At 35.6% G+C, this 10324-nt stretch overlaps 1 pseudogene; it reads left to right on the top strand.

Annotated features, from left to right (window-relative positions):
* Nucleotides 1-9109: 9109 nt before the first annotated feature.
* On the top strand, nucleotides 9110-9561 carry LOC143563452 (monothiol glutaredoxin-S2 pseudogene; annotated as a pseudogene).
* Nucleotides 9562-10324: the final 763 nt, after the last annotated feature.

Below are 10324 nucleotides of genomic sequence, written 5' to 3' on the forward strand. Positions count from 1 at the left end.
TCCACTCCATTTTAGCATTGACAATTAATATTTAAACAAGTGGAAACTTGCCGTAGCAATATATGATAGATAGCTCCTTAAACCATAATCTTTGGCACTAAGGAGATAACATGCGCATTTTAAAGTCCACCCTTTCCTAATGTCATGCCATCTCAATGATGTCAATTTAAGTTGGCAAGTAGTTTCGTAAAGTAGAAAGATTAGGTTTGACTTCGATATCTCAAATACCAATTCTAACAACTTCGGGTGGTTGTAGTTAACTCACGCAACCTCTCCTTGGTTGATTTATGTAGGTTATAATTACACATTCCGTTAACATATGATTTCTTTAACTAGCATGATATCCTAAGCAAAGCCATTTTCGGATTACCAAGACTTACAGAAATACATCATAACTTATATCTCATCATTTCTAAGTACAATATAAGGATCCGTGTTTCGATAATGTATCAAAGTATTTCTATCTTTCAAGAACATGAATCGATCATGAACGATTGCCAATAGAATTGAAAACCACCAACTTTGAGTTAGTGATTTAAGATAGTGAAACATTTCTTATCAAAAGATAATTGTAATATAACCATGTACATTACTAGACTACACCACATGTTTTATATAATTATCAAGTAAAACAAAGCTTCTTCATAGATTTTAGATGGTAAAAGGAGTTTAGCTCATAATGAGCATGATGATAAACATTAAGATGGATGATGATAACAAATACATGATTAAACTTGGAATGATCTAACCAAATGTAGATGAATCTTCCTTCTTAATGATGGTGATGATGGATGATGATGATGGTTGATGGTGATAACCTCCAAGCCTTCAAACTCTTCACTAAATCTTATATGTGAGTGTTAGTGTGTGTTTTTATAAGAGTAAACCGGATAAAATTCTTTTCAAGGCACACTCTTCAAATGGCACAAGAGCCACTATTTATAAGCTGTCTGGAGAGAAAAGCACGGCCCCGTGCTTTATTAAGCACGGCCTCGTGTCTACGTGTCCCAGTTGCATGTTGTCAGATCGTACAGATGACTCGCTATGACCCCGTGCTTCCTGAGGCACGACCCCGTGTCTATTTATAACATGTGCTAATTTTATTTTGTCGTTTCTGAAAGGTGACCACGGCCCCGTGGTTGAGATGCACGGCCCCGTGTCTTTTTATGACATGTGCTAATATCATTTTGTTGTTTCTGAAAGGTGAACACGGCCCCGTGATTAAGAGGCACGGTCCCTTGCATTTGTTCCCATTTTTTTTTGTCTTTTCTTGCAGATTTTTGTCTTTTCTAGTGTTTAAAAGAATGGGGGCGTGCTTCTTGAGGCATGGGGGGCGTGTTTCTTTGTTTTTCTTGTGTTTTCTTCTATTTTTCTTCGTCTTTTCGTTCGTTTCTTCATTTGGGGCTTGGTTTCACCTGAAATTACATTTTATTATGATAAGTTGTTTTTTATGCTCTGTTCTTTAATATAAATTGCAGATTTTAGAGATTATTTGATACGGAAAAGATGTATAATTTTATGTACATCACCTGTCATCCTCAAACTGATGGCCAAAGCGAAAGGATAATTCAAACGCTTGAAGATATGCTCCACGCTTGTGTGATTGACTTAGGTGGAAGTTGGGATGACCATATTTCCCTAATGGAATTTTCATATAACAACAGTTATCACACTAGTATTCAAGAAGCACCATTCGAAGCGTTATACGGTCAAAAATGTAGAACGCCGGTATGCTGGTCTGAAACCAAAGATAATCAATTGTCTGGACCCGAGATAGTCCAAGAAACCACCGAGATAGTCGAGAACGACTTAAGACAGCGCGAGATCGACAAAAGAGTTACGCTGATGTCCGTTGTAAGCCATTAGAATTCAATATAGGCGATAGAGTCTTATTAAAAGTTTCACTTTGGACGGGTGTTGTTCGCATCGGTAAGAAAGGAAAACTGAGTCTAAGCTTCGTAGGACCATTCGAAGTACTAAAGCAAATCGGTGTTGTCGCTTACTGACTGCGGCTGCCCGAAGATATGAAAGGGATACACGATGTATTCCACGTCTCTAATCTGCGTAAATGTCTAGCCGATGAATCTTGGTCGATGCCCTTAAAAGATGTTGAAATAAACAAAAATCTTAAGTTCGTATAACGACCCTTACTAATTGAAGACTTCAAAACAAATAAACTTAAACGACGAAATATAAAATTGGTTAAAGTAAAATGGGACTCACGAAGAGGTCCCGAGTATACTTGGGAATTAGAATCCGAAATGAAGAAAAGGTACCCCCACTTGTTCTAAGAAGCGGATCTCGCGGACGAAATTCATTCCAATGTGGGGAGGATGTAACATCATGGAAATTTCGGATCAATATTATCGAGTATTCAAAGTTCAAGGACCAAAATGAAAGATCTGTTTCCCTGACCCATCGCGATACGCGATGGATCAGAAGAAAGCCCATCGCGTATCATTATGGGTATATTACAAAACCCAAGAATGTGCGGCAAAGTGATACGCGATACCACAAAGCCTCAACGTCATCGCGTATCGCGATGACGTGGTCTAACAAATGATGACATGTGCCCCTCCACATGTCCACATAGCACTGCGTGTCCAGCCACGTGGCACATGTGACAAGCCTACTTGGTTACACGACAAGGCTAGTCGCGATACGCGATGGCCTCCGAAGGTCCCATCGTGTATCGCTATGGAGTAAAATAATAATAAAAGGATCCGTTGACCCATCGCTATACGCGATGGATCCTTTGCAAGACCCATCGCGTATCGCGATGGGTCACCTGATCAGCGGCTATAAATAGGGCCACCAGCCCCTCTCATTCATTACACTTCAAATTTTACATCACTTTCTCACTCTAAAACACTCTCACTTTACCTCGTTTACATGCCACCGACCCGACGCATATTACCTCGCAATCCGTGCCAACAACCAACGATACCTTGAAGTATGATGAAGTCGCCTTGAAGCACGTGCCACCCAAGAGGACCATGTCCCGCCTCAACGTGCGACGAAGTTTGACGACCGACGTACGTCGATTTACGTGCAATAAAGTGTTGACCAAGATTCCACGAGAAACGTGAAAGAGTCAAGGTGCTGCACAAAAGTCTAGGGAATATAAGGCAACTAGGGTAGGGATAATGTCCGAATAAAATATTAAAAAGGCTTAGACTCTAGTCGAGAGTATACTCGATACCTCGAGGATAAATAAAGAAAACATAACAAAGAAAAATATATATAAGAAATAGTAATGTAAAGTAAATCTTTGTTATTAACATTATTATTACTTAAGTTTATTAAATAATAAATAAAGAAATAAAGTATACGTTTCTTCAAGAAGAAGAAACATAGTGTTTAGAAAAGTGAACAAGTAAAACTAAAGGTTTAAACTTGTAAAATAAAGAAAAGATGTTTTGAACTAAAGGCGGAAAGAAAATATAATCGAGGTAAAGATTATACAAAAAGAGACTAAAGGTCTTAAGCTAGATTAAATATCTAATAATAACAAAATGTTATACTAGTACTATAGGTTCGAGATAGTTAAAGAAAGACAAACTCGATCAGTGAAGTGAAGCTGCTCTTTGAAAAGGTGAATACGCCCCAAACTTTTATAACTTGTTTAATCGAGTCAAAGTAAATTGATTAAATGAGATTACGTATCTCAAAAACATTATAAAGAAAAGTAATCTTTGGCCCTCAGGTTGTCATGTACGTTTGTTTAGATCCTTACATATGTGGTAAGATGGTGGGCACACTGCGCCACACCTGGTTATATGCCCCCGCCACGATGGGCCGGACCTAAGTTATGTCCGAGAGAGGGTAATCATGTGTATATTTATGGTAGCTAAGTAATCTCGAACGTTGCGGTGTTTGCTGAGCGGTTTCGAGTAGAGCTTAACTTTGTGAATGTGTTTTAAGATTTTAAGTTGATTATTCCTAAGCTACGATGGGCCGAGACCTAAGTTATGTCTCGAGAGGTAATTAAGTAAATAAAATATTTTATGCGTCATCTTATTCACCAGCATGTGTTGTTGACGTATTTTCAAACTATTTTACAGGTAACAAAGGATAGACGCGCTTGAAGAATCGAAGTCTTCGATAGGCAATCTGATGGCTTAGGTCATTTTGTTAAAACATTAAATATGTTATTGTGGTTGATAAATAAGTAAATATTTTGTAAACATTAAACGGGTATTTTATAATCTCGTCTTTTGATCATGTAAATATTATATTTTAATCCATGCTAAAATATTTTTGCTATTAAACCCGTAACTCTTATTTAATTACAAAAGAAGGGCTCCAACTGTTGGTCGCACACCCAGGGCTAAGATGGGGGGTTTGACATATATATAATCATATGTTTATTTAAAAGAAATATATTATCATTAGAAACACTTATAATATGATAATTTAATTTAAATATTTAACAATTTTTCGTTTTAACAAGATTGATAACAACTTGTTTAATACATTTACTTTATTTGCTAAAACCTTTATTTAGAAAAACCTGTATTATATATATATATATATATATATATATAAACAGAAAAGGGTTGAAATAAAAAGACATAGTTTTGTAGGAAGAGTAGGAATAACATTAAATTTAGAGTTATGAAACTATGTAGCCTAAATCCTAGATCCTAAGAAACTATTTGGTATTTTAAAAACTACAAATCTCAACCACTAGATCATATATCCAAGGGCTTAGATTTATTCTTACTCTTCCTAAACAACTATTTCTTTTTATTATAACCCACCCCTAAACATATATGTATTGTTTATAAACGATGATTAAAGATCGAACAAATGAATCTAAAATGACGGTTTACCAAAAACTGTGTTTAAATAAGTATTTATATTGATTTTAATATATTTAAAATTGATTTAACACCGATAAAAAATAAATAGCAAAACCGGGCTGAGGAGGGTCGAACCCAGATCCCCAGCCAGTTCACAGAATCTATCCGTAACAACACCAGCCATCTAGGCTGGTGTTGTGGTTGTGTAATAACCCAGAAACCTTAAGTTTTATGTAGTCCCCCAAACCGCCCCATAATCTGTATCTACCCTAATTGTGCAATTGGTTAAATCGGTCCATGAACGACCGATTAACCTTAGGGTTCTTGTTCCCTATTGAAAACAGATTATCAACATATAATTTAATTACCTTGGTTGTTGTTAAACGAGGATAAACAATTGGATGAACCCGTCGGCCCTAGAGGATCACGGCGAGCAACATAAGCGAATTAAAATGCAATTAAGTGTATGGGTTATGATCGCGATGGTTTGGAGGGGCTATGGGTTGATTTAATTGCAAAATTACGTTTTTTAATATAGTAATTCGATTTTAGGGTTTTCGGTTCGTTATTTAAGAAAAACCGAATAAATTTGATGTAATTTCCAAATTGATTTTGTCGGTGCGCCGAGTATAATGAGAATATTCATATTTCCAAATCAATTTCTCGAATTATCAACGTGTGGAACAAGAAAACAAAATCGGCTATTGAAATATAATATGGGTTCGGGTTAACCAATTTTGTTAAAGGGTTAAAATCATAAACTTTCATTTTAGACCCTAAGGTTTGAGGGTGGATACATAAAGAGATAAGAGTTTAGTTTAGGGTAGTTCTTGCCAAATTACAAACATTATAAATATATAAATAATTAAAAATAATATTCCCTCTGTCCCAATTTAAATGTCCTATTTTGACTTCTCAAGTCTTTCTTTTGCAACTTTGACCGTAAATATTTTTATTCGTGCCGTATAATACTTGATGAAAATTATATCAATGTAAAATACATTTAAAACCCAATCCATTCCTATAATTTTCATCAAGTATTATACGACACGAACAAAAATATTTACGGTCAAATTTGTAAAAGAAAGACTTGAAAAGTCAAACTAAGACATTTAAATTGGGACGGAGGAGTAATAATAATAATAATAATAATAATAATAATAATAATAACAATTAATTAAACTCAATAAGTGCGGAAATTTTATTGATGAGATAGCTCGGGCCCGTAAATGGGTCTGGTTACAGATAAAATATTAATTTGAAAATACGAGTTGTTACATTTAGCTTTGTACTAATAGAATAGGGCCTCATTATTTATCCGAGTATTTTGGTTGTTACCAATTAGAAAGGAGCCTTAATTCTATACTTTACATTTACAATGGTTGTTGCGATGTTCTATTTACACATATGAATTGTGATTTTGGAAAAACTAGTGTATTGCTCACCAACATTCGTGTTGATCGAATCTATTCTTATGCATGCTACAGCTTTAATTATTGGTTGATTGAACATTGAAGACGCCATTTTATTTTGAGACCGTTTAGGTTATTAAAAAATGAACAATTTTTATTTCTTTGTATTTTTTTGTGTTGTCTTGTATCAACAAGTTGTGTTATATTTGATAATTGAATGAAATGAATGATTTGATTAAATATTGTCACTTTAATAGGGCCATTGTGTTCTTGAGCAATCTTTTGTGCCCCGGCATGTTCTGCCGCCTTTGGTCGGGGGGTGACAATCTTGGAATCGTATAGGAGCTAGTTGCATAGTTTAGGGATCATCCAACCACCCGATCTTAGGGCCTAGATGTATGACTGTCAGTTGGTATCTCTTACTCATTTGATCAAAGTTTGTTACGTGGCGGGAAAATAATTAATTTAAAATATTAGTTTGTACAAAAGGGGAATTACATAGCTTTGATTTGATCACATATATTACTGCCAAAAATTTGTTACTAGAATTTCAGAATATTTATTTAAGTCATCCGATAGCTATGCCTGGGGATTCTTCAATTCTTTCCCATTTATCCTTGCAAATATCCTACAATTTGTTACCTTTTTTTGTTGAACGGCCAATTAAGTAACGTCGGGTACCCCGTACGCGACCCCCATTGGTTAAAGGTAGCCCGAGCCGGCCACTACTTCGGACGGACGAAGCCTTAGCGGTCCACCTGTTGAGGGGTTCACTGGATAAAACCCAACCCCCACGCCCGCCAAACGGCACGACAGCGAGGAGCCGGTAAAACCGGGTGAGATCAGGACTCGAACCCTGACAAGCCAAAGTCATCCCTCATATCTCCCATATAAGTTGCTAATTCTATTAGACTAATAAAAATCATAAATAGTTATTACATTTAAACCAATAACGTTCAATAGCTCAGCAGGTTTCAATCTCGTGTCATATCAACTAAACATACACGTACACCAAAAACCTCTCTATGCATCTACGTGCCCTTATTATTGACAAGGCTTGCATGGTTGTTGTATGCCTACTACAAACCCTATACGTAAGGATCCAAATACACATGTATTTTAGTTTCTATCTTATGTGTCAAAATGTTTTAAGGATCCCATATCGCACTACTAAGCATATCGGCGGTAGCCTACCGCCAACATATGACGTCGTGTCATCTGACACGTTTAAGCCTCTTGTTGATTAGAAAATATTTATGCATACCGTTTGTGGCTACGGTACCAGTCTACAACCAAGATGAATCATCTGGCACACGAAACATTAATGTCTCATTTTATATCTCAAGTCTCAACAAGGTCATAGCAAACTATTATGCCTTTGATGGTGGTCCGCTACCGACTAATTTTCAATATTTTCATTTTAAAGCCTGAACTCATACTTTGTTGATAAGACTGTTAGGCCCCTTTACTTATAAATGTGACATTTTGGACATGATATTTTCTGGGGTGGCATCCTCATCGTCTTTGATTATCTCGTTCTAAGATCAGTTAAAGAAATGCGGGTATTTCTTTTTCAAATATGATTCTAGTTCCCACCTGTATTAAGCACCACGTCTAGTGTTCCTATCTAACTTTGACTAACTTCAGTCTTTCCATTCAAAAATCTTTATCTTAAAGTCTTCGACCTATAGAGGTTGTATTACGAATTTCAGCTTTTCGATGACCTCCAAATCTTCTATCAAACACTTGCATAGGTTCGACACATAGAATACATTGTGTGGTCTACTCATTTCTTTAAGAAACTGTAGCTGATAAGATACTGGTCGTCTTTATTTAAGGATTTTAAACAGTCCAACGAAGCATGAACTAAGTTTACCCTTTTTACCAAATGGAACCTCTTCTTTCCAAGGTGATACCCTTAGCCATCACCTTGTCTCCAATATGAAATTCTAACTTTCTCCTCGTATCAGCATAACTCTTTTGCCTATCTCTAGCCGTCTTCAAACGATCTATGAGTTTTATTACTTTAACAGTTATATCTTGAACTAACTCATGACAAACAACTGGTTTTCTCCAATTTCAAATCAATTCATCGGCGCTATACATTTTCGACCGAAATGATGCTGCATGCAATACTTATGAAATAACTATTAATATACGAGAATATTTGTGACAAGCTTTGCATATATGTCCGTCACCCATTCACTTGAGGGTGGTATTCCATATTTGAGGTATTGGTCAATATTTAAGTTTGTTATTTTTAAGAGATAATCATGTGATATATAGATAGGATTGTCATTATATTATATTCGTTGAGGTGAATTTTGTGAAATCCTACTGTTATCTAATGGCAGTACATGTTCACTTATCGTTGATTGTGTAGCATTTTATTGTTTTACCTGATTCGAACCCTTTTTCTATCAACTCTTTTATCTTAAGAATTTTGGTTTTAAGAATGAGTGGCTGCCGTTCTCCGGCCTTTATTATCCAACTTGAGAGAGTTCTAGTAAGATTAATTAGTAATTAATATGAATACCTTTACATGTCTTGTAGAAATATAAGGTGTCATTTTATAACGTTAGGTCGAGAAATTGTTACCAATTAAAAAAATGTTGATTCTGAAATCATGATAGTATATGATCATGGAAGAAGTTTATATTATAATATAAAAAATATATATATCAACATCGTTGTTGAGAGACAAATGGTGCTATCAAGAACACGATTCTTTTTCACATCATTACTTGCTTTATCCTTTACAGGTTCATAATGAGATTATTCCACAAACTCTATATAATATGACCACATGGCTTCTTCACCTCCTCACACCAAACCTCATAATCTTTTCAGTCCTCTTAAAAACACACGTTTTCAAAAAACTTTAATTAACACATAGCTACTTTAGATATGGACATGGTAATGCGAATGGTGTCTGAGTGGCCAGTGGTGATATTCAGTAGGACTTCATGTTGTATGTGTCACTCGATAAAGACGCTCTTTTTTGAGCTCGGAGTAAACCCTGCTGTCTACGAGCTAGATGAGATCGCTAAAGGTCATGAAATCGAGCAAAGCCTTTTAAGACGTGGACGAAACCCGCCTGCTGTCTTCATAGGCGGTCAGTTTGTTGGTGGGGCTAGTAAGATTATTAGCCTTCACCTTGAGCAGTCTCTACAACCTATGCTTGTAAATGCAGGAGCCCTATTGGAGGAACAAGTTGTTGGCTAGTCTACTTGTTTAGATTTAGATATTACTTACCCTTAATTTTGTGGCATAAATATATGTTGGTCGTTGTACCATATTAAGTTCATGTGATAAAGGGCATGAGGAGTTGGGAAACTTTTATATATATATATATATATATATATATATACACACACGTGGCTAGATCAATACTATTCTGGCTAGCTTTTTTTTCCTTTGGCTGAATGAAGAATTCACATGATTTCGTGGTCTAAATTTCGACTATATTTTGTAGTCATCAGAGTGAAGTCGGGACAACCAGCGAGTTCACAATGTATTGGTCAACTCGATCTAACTATAACAATTTAAGAGAAACCCTAGATGCTAAACTTTACATAATCATTTATCACATAACAAAATATTCATGTAACATATGCACCAATTATGGAACCAAACTTCATACAACGACTTCAAGTAAACACTAGACACTAAACTTTATTAAACCATTTATCACACAACACAATGTCCATATCACATCTTCACCAAGTATCCACCCACTCTTTATAAAGCCATTTCCAAGCTTCTCTAAAAAGCCATCTAACATGTGTCCTATATATATAGGTAAAACCCGGATCCTCACTATTTTTCACAAAGATCGACTGATGCATTTCGAACCAAATGTAACGCTCTATGATCTTGAAAATCGGTAACAATGCTTGGACTATGTTAACTAACATCAACAACACCCATGTGATCTATTTAGATTTGCATACTCCAAGACATAATAAAGACCCATTTTTTTTTATCATAGTTTAAAATAACTCATTTTTTAATAAAATTATCTCTCCCTTTTTTGCCATATTCCTACTCATAAATCTACTTTTATGATCAATGCATGTACTGAGAATGAACATTAACTTTGAGCAA

The sequence above is a fragment of the Bidens hawaiensis genome, unplaced genomic scaffold, assembly GCF_021521415.1.
Source record: "Bidens hawaiensis isolate Kalapana, Puna unplaced genomic scaffold, B.hawaiensis_p1.1 tig00021387_1, whole genome shotgun sequence".
NCBI classification, from domain to species: Eukaryota; Viridiplantae; Streptophyta; class Magnoliopsida; order Asterales; family Asteraceae; genus Bidens; species Bidens hawaiensis.